This window comes from Propithecus coquereli, unplaced genomic scaffold (genome assembly GCF_000956105.1).
Source record: "Propithecus coquereli isolate 6110/MARCELLA unplaced genomic scaffold, Pcoq_1.0 Scaffold256, whole genome shotgun sequence".
In the NCBI taxonomy this organism is placed as follows: Eukaryota; Metazoa; Chordata; class Mammalia; order Primates; family Indriidae; genus Propithecus; species Propithecus coquereli.
In genome coordinates, this window is record NW_012148130.1 from 1,723,015 (window position 1) to 1,734,756 (window position 11,742).

At 44.7% G+C, this 11,742-nt stretch overlaps 1 protein-coding gene and 1 pseudogene across 1 annotated transcript in view; both read right to left on the minus strand.

Moving 5' to 3' along the window:
* TRAF3 (TNF receptor-associated factor 3) overlaps window positions 1-11,742 on the minus strand; it is a 63,954-nt gene that overhangs the window by 15,564 nt on the left and 36,648 nt on the right. The gene's annotated exons all lie outside the window — the stretch shown is intronic.
* On the minus strand, window positions 5,860-6,649 carry LOC105812572 (annotated as a pseudogene).

An 11,742-nucleotide genomic window follows, 5' to 3' on the forward strand; every position in this document is an offset into this window, starting at 1 on the left:
GCGGAGCTGGCCTCGTGGGCCTTGATCTGCTGGTTTGTGCCCTGCAAGAGCAAAGATGCAGGGTGTTAAGTCAACCTCACTCCCTTCTGCAGAACAGAAAGGGTAACACAACGACTCTAAAAGCAGCATTAAAGTTCACAGGGAATCTCAGCCTCAGGAGAGTCATGCTAGGGCCACCTATCTACTTTGTGCAGGTGAGGGGGCTGCGAGGAAGAACAGAGAGCTCCAAGAAAAAACACTCTGCAATGTTACAGTGAGAATCTCTAGTTCATGGTCTTCATTCCTCAAGCTTCTTTTTTTTTTTTTTTTTGAGACAAGATCTTGCTTTGTTGCCCGGGCTAGAGAGCAGTAGTGTCATCATAGCTCACTGCAACCTCCAACTCCTGGGCTCAAGCCATCCTCCCACCTTGGCCTCCCAAAGTGCTGGGATTACAGGCGTGCGCCACCATGCCCAGCCTCCTCGAGTTTTTTATCTCAACTGTCTTATCAAGGTTTCACATTTGTAGTATCAAGAAATTAAATTTTAAACTCATTCCTTTATAAATAACTTTTTCATTAAGAATATATTATAATTGGAAAATGTTTAGGTGCCTGCATGTACAGCTGCATATTGCTAAACAGCCTAGTGAACATGTAAGCAAAGAAGGAATCTAAAAAATTTACTTTAATGTTGATTTATTAATTCAAATACACTGCATCCAAAAATATATTGTTCCTCACCATTCTAAATATATTTAGAAAGTTACATACAAAACATAAACAATCTACAGAGTACATAAGATGTAGACCATTTTAGAGTCAGGAATAAGCACATGAAATTGTACTTCATTTATTTAAGGAAATAATTAGTATGATGACATAATTTGTTTTGCTATTGAAAAATTAAGAAGTCACAGAAAGCATTTTAATGATCTCCAAAACATATACTCTGTACATAGAATATTCATATATATATGTTGATATAAGTATTGCAATATATAAACATATATATACACATACACAGAGAGAATGAATGATACTACGTACGACATAACAGGGGGAGGCTCAAGTCTCGTTGGAGACTAAAGCAAAGGAAAGGCAGAGTCATTCTTACTCTTAGGCCGTTTACTTTCTCACAAAGTACTAAGATGCCAATATCTCTGTACTGATTTCATAATAATGCATTGGTAGTACATGAAATTAAATATAAAATACTTTAATTGTAATATATACTGCCTTTTGATAGTTTTAAAATTAAGATATACATTTAAATGAAAACTCAGTTCCAATTCACTAGCAATCTCAGATGTGTTAAAAAAAAAAAAATAAACAACAAAAAAACAGATGCAGGCTTCTCACACTACATGTGTGGCAGCAACAGAGACATCCTCCCCGCACTATTTTCCCGGGAGGTGTGGTTTCTATGCGCTGTGCTGTATTTTGAGCCTGTCCCCAGCTGGGGTCAGAGTCAGCACAGGCTTGTATACAAGATGCATTTATGGACACACGCAGGTGTGATCCTTACGCCTGTGTACTGACACACACAGTTGAAACTATGTCTGGTTTGATATTCATTTATATTCAAGTAATAGCTAAAATTCCATAATAATCTATCTAGAAACCCCACCAAATGTCATTCCTGTTTATCCCATTACTAGCTGGTTTTGGATGTAGTAGTTCTTTCATTGTATTAATTTCCATCTCAGCATAGTGTCTACCTGAGTCTCAAAACACCACCGGACTGGAAAGCAAGCACCCATGCCTGCTGCACACAGCTTTCGTCACCCATGCAACAGGGTGCTTCGGTTTCATGACAAAGACTAAAAGAGTCCAGAATTTTCATATTAAAATGTTAATATAATAACTTTCTCTCATGGCAGAATGTCAGTGACTGGGAAGGACAAATGTTGGATACTGACCTGAAAAACGCAGCCATAGCGCTTAAAACTACAGGTGCTGGGGGCATTGACACACTCTGACAAGTGTGCACTCAACTGCAACGGGAAAGAGACGTGAGTTGTGGCACAAACGTTTGCATGAAAATGTTCAAACATATCAGGGCACAGATAGCATCTGGGTTGTACTATTAAGAATGGTGTTTATCAGCTACAGGTGTGTATATATCATCTGCTTCCTAGACTTCTATGCAGTAAATATATGGTAGTCATGTGATACACATATATACACCAATATACAGAAATACATTTACTATAACATTTCCTAAACTTGCAGTTTCTTTAGAACAGATTGTTTAGAATGTGACATGCCATCTGTAGTGCCAGAATTAAAAAAAGAAAAAAAATGTAAACTGAAATGCACATTTAAAGACTAAAAACAAAAATTGCATGAAACACAAAAAATTAGAAAGCATTCAGAATGCAACTGGGTCACACACCTAATATACAGTACACAAAAATAAATATTTTTTCGAAGCAAGCTTACACTATGTAACATTACTCATAATACCTGAGATAACTGGAGATGAGTTTTTCCTTCATCTAAAAAGACTATTTTCCTTCTGCACCACCAGAAACTCGTGTAGCTTTTCAAAGACCTTTAAGATCATTCTAACCACATGAATCTTAATACTGTCACTCCTAATTGATGGCAGGAAAATTATGAGGGACTGGGAGTAGATAACCCATTTTGCAAGGAAAACATCCCTCATTCAGCTCAAATGTTGGTGAGTCAACAAATAAAAACTGCTAACAATGCCCCAACAAGAGAAAAAGGGAATTGAAAAGACTGTATTTTAAAGATACTGTGATGCGTTAGGCTAATACAACTGAAGCATAGTTCCTTCTTTTATTGAAGAAATTAAATTCTCATCCAGAAACTCTAGGGATAGATCTTCTTAATTATCCTTTTTAAAACTGTTATTTGAAACAGGGTTTTGCTCTGTTGCCCTGGCTGGAGTGCAGTGATGTCATCATAGCTCACTGCAACCTCAAACTCCTGGGCTCAAGTGATCCTCCCACCTCGGCCTCCCAAAGTGCTAGGATTACGGGTGTGAGCCACTGTGTCCAGGTGGGATAGCTCTTTACAGAAAACAAAATCAGACCCTCCTTAGGAGAGCAAGTGTGTGAGTGCAGCACACAGTGGCCTGGAACCAGTTTTGCGATGTGCCAGCTCGCACATGCCCTGAGGCTCACAGATTGTCCCTGTCCAGCACAGGTAGGTTCTGCAACTACTCCTCAGTCTACCAGGACAAAGGCAGTCCTTTCCTCTAGGTCAATGATTAAGACAGAGGAGAAAATGAATCCTGGACCTCTCTTTCGCCCTGTTGTGATAGCTAAGGAGGAGGGCCAACGTGGGAATGACCTGAGGGACTCAGATGACTGCCGCCAAGGCTGCCCATCACAGAAGGTCTCTGAGCCAGGGAAGAGTCAAGGCAGTTAAGGGTCGAGTAGCCTAACATTCTTGCTGCTCCTCCAAACCCAGCCTGGGCTGCATCTGGAGAAAAGTGCCCACAGGGCACACGACAGGTGATCGGCCTGGAAACGCAGTGTGAAGACTGCATGTAGTGTCATTAATTTAAAATTTTAAAATATATTTTTCCAGTGCCATTAATGGGATGATGAACTTAAGCAGCTAACACTTCTAATGTTAAAATCAAGGACATACTGAATTTGACAGGTTATCTTCAGCATACTACTATAAACTCAGTATTGTACCTTTTCCTAAATTGATTTTATTATCATTATTCTCAGAGCCTTACAGAATTTACAGGAGCTTTGGAATAGAGGGAAGAGTAATCTATAGCCCAATAGCACCTATCACCAGAAATCCAAGAGAAATGCAGGTTGAAGGGGTTTTTTTAAAAATGAAATTATTTCAATAGCACAGACTTTATTGTACATTAACTTTAACAGAGGGCCTGTTCAGTTGTGGAAATAACTTACATGAATTTTCCCCAGCCCCTCCCAGAGGCACACTGAGGGCCCAGAGGCCACTATCATCAGGCAAGACCTAGCCTCGCCCATCAGCATCAAGGTCCTGAGAAGATGCACCTCAGATGAGACTGGCTTTCTCATTCCTCCTGCACCCCAAGTCCCTGGCCCTAGGCCCACACAGGCCCTCTTGCTCAGTCAAGGATACATGAGCTGGTTTCCCACCCGCCAGTAGGCAGTGGTAAAATTTCAGGTTGTTGAAAAATGGTAACGTGAGCAGGCTCCTTAGCAGTGATCGACTGGGAGCCCAGCGGAAGCCCAAGACGGCTTCTGAAACAGCAACTGAAGGGGCTCCAGGTCGGATCGACACAAAAATGTTAAGAATCCTTGGAATTTTTCCATCTGGATATATTCTGATCAAATGAAGTTAATGCAAAGTCTACCTGTCTCAAAAAAAGTGCACCAAGGGTGGTGTGAGACCACGGCCTCTGGGGAGGCTGCACAGCCGCCCTGCCGGTGGCTGGGATGCGGGAGCTGCCCTGTACCTGCTTCCTACCCAGGGCCGCCCCCACCCAGCCTGTGGGGTCAAATGGTTCTCAAGTATCTCTAAGTTAATTCAGTTTCTTGAGATAATTTTATAGCAATTCCTATTTTAAAGATTTTAAAATAGCTTTTTTAAAAAACAAAGTGTCACCTTTGTACTGTAGATAAAACAGTCCCATTTTCTCAATTCTCAATAGCATTTTTTACTTTGAATTTACCACTGTGTAGCTGTTGACTGCTTGCTTCTGACTTACAAAAAATAATACAAGGCTTTTCATTATTTCTGTTTGCTTTTCTGCCATTCGCATTACTGTCATGACCTGGGAGAATGTCACACTTCAGCTCTTAACGGAAGAGTGGCCCGCTGGTCCCGAGGACTCACAGATGCCTGACTGAGCCTGGCCGCGCCCCTTACCTCGCTCCTCAGCAGAGTCTGGACGCTGCACTTGTGAGGGCAGGACACCACCACGCAGGGACACTCGGTGTCTTCGTGTTTCTAGAGAGAAAGATAGTGTTGTCAACTTTGAAACACATAATCTGTCTTCCTTACGTCTCCTCCAAGGGCCCCACATGGACCCAAAGTAAGGGCTGTGCTCACTGTCATCATCTCCTAAGTAACAACACTCACATTACATTTGGATGAGTCATTATATTCAAAAAGTTTGAGGCAGGGCATGGTGGCTCACACCTATAATCCCCTTTGGGAGGCCAAGGGACAGCCTCCATCTGAATGGGCCAAGGACTGTGGCGGGGCCCACTAAAGGGAGGCTTGTCCTCAGGACACCAGACACCATTCTCATCTGAGGAGGGCCTGGGGCAGGCCCCGACTGCAGGCGCACTGTGGGTTTGCAGCCCAGAGGCAGCACCTGTAAGGTGCAGGGCTCTTCTGCTCTGGGGCTGGGTCCTTAGAGGCCCTCAGTATCCACGAGGCTGAGTCCACTGCCATCCCCAGGCGATTGCCAGGTGCACGACTGGGCCAAGCCTGACCGGCAGGCCTCCCTCAAAGAAGATGCCACATGGGGACACCAGGGTGTCGAGCACAGACTGCCACCTGCTTGGCTGTGCTCAGATCCAGCGTTCCCAGGCCCCACAAAGCCAAGGCTTTGTCTTTCAGTGGGAACACCTCAGGCAAGTGGCCTCACCTCCCTGGCCCAGACCCTTCACCTGAGCACGGGGAGTAGCTGGACCTCACTCCCAGGGGTGCTGAGGGCTAAATGACCTAAATGAGGGCTAAATCGGCCTAGAGAGCCGAGAGGAGGCTCAGAAATGTGTTAAACGTTCTACGGATGCTACGCTCCTCCCTGAACCTGCCCTAACTCCCGCTCTCATCCACCTGGCCAGATGGACAGTGCTAGCCAGAGTGGACAGTGCTAGCCAGAGTCAGCAAAACAAGGACAGCTAGGATGCAGACAAACAGATAATCACCATGGCCAGGGGAGAGGGAAGCTCAGGGTGCTGCGGAGAGTGGAATGGGAGCCAGGGCTCAGGGAAGGGAGACTGAGGAGGAAGTGGGGTGGGGGCAGTGTTCGAACAGGGCAGGGCTCGGCAGGGGATGGAGGAGGTGAGGCTGGGGCCCAGCAGGGCAGACCCATCAACATCTTTGTATAGAGAATTTCATACGTCTGTGAAAATTTCTAGAAGTAGGTTCTGTGTGGTGTCAAAGGGCGCAGGTATTTAAAACTGGACTTTGAAACGTTGACCCACCCCCCTCCAATACCCCTACACCAATCTCCACTCCCACCATTGTGGGAATGCATACCCCACACCCTTGCCAATTCTATCATACTTCTTAATCTGGGACCTGCAAGTCTTTAGTAATGTGTGGTTAAGCATTTTTTTTTTTTTTTTTGACACCAAAACCTCTTTTACTGGGGGGAATGGACCTCCTGGGGGCGGGCCAGGGCTCACTGCACGCTGAGTCCTGGGGCTACATCACGTTGGGCAGCTCTGGCGGGCTGGAGAAGGGCTCCATGCGCAGGGCCTCAAAGGCATCTGCCCTGGAGGCCAGGCCCACTGTGGCTGGGGGCCTGTGGCCCTGCTGTTTGGCTGCTGAAGCCACACTCGCCCAGAGCCTTGCCATCATCCAGGAGCTGGTTGTCCTGGTATAGCCACTGCTCGTCACGCGGCCACTTCAGGACGCACTCCACGATAGGCTTCAGCTTGAACACAGTGCTCGGCTCCTTGGTGTCCGTGAAGATGGAGATCTTGTGGCACCGGATCATGACGAACATGTCCATCTTGGCGGCTGCCTCTCCCCTCGACGCACCAGCACAGATGCACTCCACCCCATCGCCCACTAAGCACATTTTTGATATCTACTAATCACTTATACTTCCCTTTCCTGTAAATTGCCTTTTCATAGCTTTGCCCACCGTAGTGGACTAAATGGTGTCCTCCCCAAACTCACGTCCATCTGGAACCTCAGAAAGTGACCTTATATGGAAATAGGTCTTTGCAGATGTAATGTAATTAACATAAGAACACACTAGATTAGGGTGGCCCCTAAATATGATGACCAGGGTCCTTAGAAGAGGCAAGGACTTGCACCAGGAAGACAGGCATGTGAACACAGAGGCAGATGATGGAGTAATGCAGCCACAAGCCAAGAAATGCCAATGACCGCTGGCAGCCACCAAAAGCTGGAACTGGCTGGGTGCAGTGGCTCACGCCTGTAAGCCTCGCACTCTGGGAGGCTGAGGCAGGAGGATCATTTGAGCTCGAGAGTTCGAGACCAGCTTGAGCATGAGCAAGAGCAAGAGCAAGACCCCGTCTCTACTAAAAATAGAAAAATTAGCCGGGTGTGGTGGCATGCATCTGTAGTCCCATCTACTCAGGAGGCTGAGGCAGGAGGATCCTTTGAGCCCAGGAGTTTGAGGTTGCAGTGAGCTATGATGACGTTACTACACTCTACCTAGGGCGACACAGTGGGATGGTCTCAAAAAAAAAAAAAAGGCAAAGCTGGAGCTGTCAGAGAGCAGGGCCCTGCTGACACCTTGGTTTTGGATTTCTGGACTCAGAACTGTGAGAAAATAAATTTCTGTTGTTTTAAGCCACCAACTTTGTGGTATTTTGTTTAGCAGCCAAAGGAAAATAATATACTCATTAAAAATCTTGTTAATCTTCCACTGATTTTTAAGGACTCTGTCAATAAGTCTTGTCTGTATGATTAAACGTAATTCTGATACACAAGCACATACGTGCACTCGAGCTGTACAGCACAACTACATAGTGAGCCCTATGAAGCCACCACCCAGGGACAAAAACGTGACTAGTAAGTTCCATACACCTGCACACTCCTCTCTTATCTCATACTCATTCTCATTCAAGGAGTAACCACTAAAAACCATAGTCCTGAATTTTGTGTTTCCATTCATAAAAAAGTTCCATTACACATATGTGTGCCAAATAAAATATTGTTTCATTTTGATTGTTTCTGAATTTTAGTAACATGGAATTCTACTACAGGAGTCTTCTGCTACTTGGCTCAATATTATACCTCTGAGACTAATCCACATGTTGCAAATGCTCCAGGTCCTGAATTTTCACTACTGTAGGATACATCTCTGTTGTATAACACTGCTGTAATATAATTTTCACCACTGTATCACAGTCTACTGGGCTCACCACCACCGAGCTGTTTAGTCTCCTGCTGATGAGTGCTTGAGATGTTTCCAGAGTCCTGCTGTTCCGGTTATGCTTCAACACATGTCCTGGTGTGTCTGTGCAACCGTTTCTCCTACACATCTAGGAAAGGAACTGCTGGTTGACTGAGTACATGAATGTCCAGCCTAACAGAACATTGCCAATTGTTTTCCAAAGTGGCTGAACCTACCTATGCTTCCACCACGTGCATTTTCCTATAGAGCAAGATCTTAACAATCCTGATTTTCACAAGTTAACAGAGATGTTTAAAGAGACTGATACTCGATAATTTCTAGACTAAACGTAAAAGGGTCAGGGCGGTGGCTCACACCTATAATCCCAGCATTTTGGGAGGCTGAGGTAGAAAGACTGCTTGAGGCCGGGAGTTCAAGACTGGCTTGGGCAACACAGTGAGATCCCATCTCCACAAAAAAATTTAAAAATTAGCCAGGCATGGTGGCGTGCACCTGTAGTCCCAGTACTTGGGAGGCTGAGGCACAAGGATCACTTAAGCCCAGGAGTTTGAGGTTGCAGTGAGCTATGATGATGCCACTGCACTCTAGCTTGTGCAAGAGAAAAAAGCCCTGTCTCAAAAAAAAAAAAAAAAGTGAAAGAAGGTTTTTTTCCCTGACACTTTCAACTATGCTGACCTATAGATTAAAAAAGAAAAAACTTGAGAACAGCTGCTATACTTGTATGCCACAGTTTAAACACAGAAAAGAAATCCTCATCTGAACCCCAATGATCTAGAGTTTCAATGCTTTGTCAATGCATATTTTATCAACATTTGATGCATGTGATATACCACAAAACATAGAGAATGTAGGAAAATTACGATGACCTGGGTATTAGGTCTGTCTACGTTAGATGGTTGCTCTTCTCAAAAATAAATTTAAGACCTGAGGGGATGAGACTGAGAGTATTAGAGTTGAAACAACAAAAGACCTGGGAATCAAATCATGCCACTGCAAAAAGAGGAGGCCCAGGACAAGTCACAGAACCTTCCCTAGTGTGAAAGGAAGCACATGAGCAACTGCTCTGCAGCGTCAGGGAGGGGAAACACAGCAGGGATCTCCAACACAAGTGCCTGTTACAACTACTACAGGCCCTGAGAGAAAGCAACGTATGCCTTAAGATGCAACACTGTTAAAACCGTTTAAAACAGTTTTCATCGCAAGAGTATAGCAAGATTTATAAGGACTATTTATCTGTACAACTCAGGTCCCAAACTTGTTAGTTGGCATTCTGTGCCTTAACACTTACTGTCTTCCCTACTCCCCCACACCCACCGTCTTTAGACCTGCGGTCCCCAACCCTCCAGCCACAGACTGGTACCAGTCCAGGGCCTGTTAGGAACCAGGCTACACAGCAGGAGGTGAGCAGCGAGTGAGTGAGCAAAGCTTCATTTGTATATACAGCCACTCCCCACTGCCTGCACCACCACCTGAGCTCTGCCTCCTGTCAGATCAGCAGGGGCACTAGATTCTCATAGAAGTGCGAACCCTATTGTAAACTGCATATTCCAGGGATCTAGGTTGCGGCTCCTTGTGAGAATCCAGTGCCTGATGATCTGGGGTGGGGCTGAGGCAGTGATGCCAGTGCTGGGGAGCGGCTGCAAATACAGATCATCATTAACAGAGAGGTTTGAGTGCATAGAGACCATAAAAAATCAGTTGCTCACAGACTCGTATCAAAAGTGGCTCACGCCTGTAATCCTAGCACCTTGTGAGGCCAAGGTGGGTGGATCGTTGAGCTCAGGAGTTCGAGACCAGCCTGAGCAAGAGCGAGACCCCGTCTCTACTAAAAGTAGAAAGAAATTAACTGGACAACTAAAAATATATAGAAAAAAAATCAGCCAGGCATGGTGGCGCATGCCTGTAGTCCCAGCTACTCGGGAGGCTGAGGCAGAAGGATCGCTTGAGCCCAGGAGTGTGAGGTGGCTGTGAGCTAGGCTGACGCCACGGCACTCTAGCCCAGGCAACAGAGTGAGACTCTGTCTCAAAAAAAAAAAAGAGATAAAAAAACCCTGTCAGTGAGTGGTAAGTGACAATTAAGCTGCATGTGGTGGCAGGCTTTAAGTCAGAATCCAACACTTATTTTAGCCTGCGTGTGGCCCACCCATTATTTTATTTACCACTTCCATCCGCGCCTCTTTCCCGCAGTGCACACCTGTCTCAGGCATAGTTTTGGTAAGCCCACAAGCTAATCCTAGCAAAAATGAATAAAAAACAAACCACTGGAGAGCTTCTTTGGTAAAAGGGGGAAATACCCAAGATAGCAGAAGACTCTAAGACTGCCAACAAAAATAAAAGCTGCATTTAAAACAAGGGTCTTACTTAAATTATGGGTTCATTGCAACAGGTGATTCACATTCTCCAAGCCTGCTTTGTATAACATGTGGTGACTGGCTACCCAACGAAACCATAAAATCTTCAAAATTGCTTCATCACATAGAGACCAAGCACCCTTCATTAAAAGACAAGACTTTGGAGTTTTTCAAAAGAAAAAAACATGAACAGAAGCAATATTTGAAGGCCACCACTTCATCAAACGTGTCTGCACTGAGAGCATCATTCCTAGTGGCTAACCACATTGCTAAAGCTAAGAAGCCCTTTACTACTGGAGAAGAGCTGATCCCGTTTGCTGCTAAGGACATTTGCCATGAACTTTTAAGGAGAGGCTGCAGTTCAAAAGGCGGCACGTGTTTCTCTTTCGGCTAGCACCATAATTAGACAAACTGATGAAACAGCAGAGGATACTGAGGCACGATTGTTAGGATTAATGAGTCACCTCGGTATGCAATCCAGGTTGACGAGTCTACTGATGATGACAACAAGCAACAATGCTTGTTTTTGTGCAATATATTTTTTAGGAGGATGTGCATGAAGATATATTATGTGCACTTTTGTTGCCAACCAACACCACGGCTGCAGAACTATTCAAGGCTTTGAATGATGACACATCAGGAAAACTGAATTGGTCATTTTGTGTCAATATATGCACGGACAGAGTGGCTGCCATGACTGGACAGCTTCCTGGTTTCACTACTACATGGGTCAAGGAGGTCGATTGTGAATGTGAGTTTACACACTGTGTCATCCATACAGAAATGCTGGCTAGCTGAAAAATGTCACCTGAACTAAACAATGTTTTGCAAGATGTGATTAAAATTATCGACCACATTAAAGTATAATACATGCCCTAACTCACATCCATCCACACAGCTCTGTGAAGAGATGCACACAGAGCAAACATATTTTCTCTTATATATAGATGTGAGATGGCTTTCTAAAGGTACATCACTGGCCAGAGTTTCTCAGTTATGAGAGCCCCTCCAGAGATTTCTTTTAGAAAAACAGTTACCACTGGCAGCACATTTCAGTGACACAGAATAGGCTGCAAAACTTGCTTACTTGTGTGACGTATTCAACCTGCTGAACAAACTCAATCTGTCACTTCAGTGGAGAATAGACAGTGTGTTCAAGTCAGCAGATAAAGTGGCTGCATTCAAAGCCAAACTGGAATTATGGGGGCAAGAGTGAACATTGGGATTTTTGACATGTTTCAAACATTAGCACAGATTTTGAAAGAGACTGAGCCAGGGCCTTATTTCTCCCAGTTAGTGCATGATCACCTATGTCAGCTTTCAAAAAAGTTTGAACATTATTTTCCAACCCCAAAAGGCCTG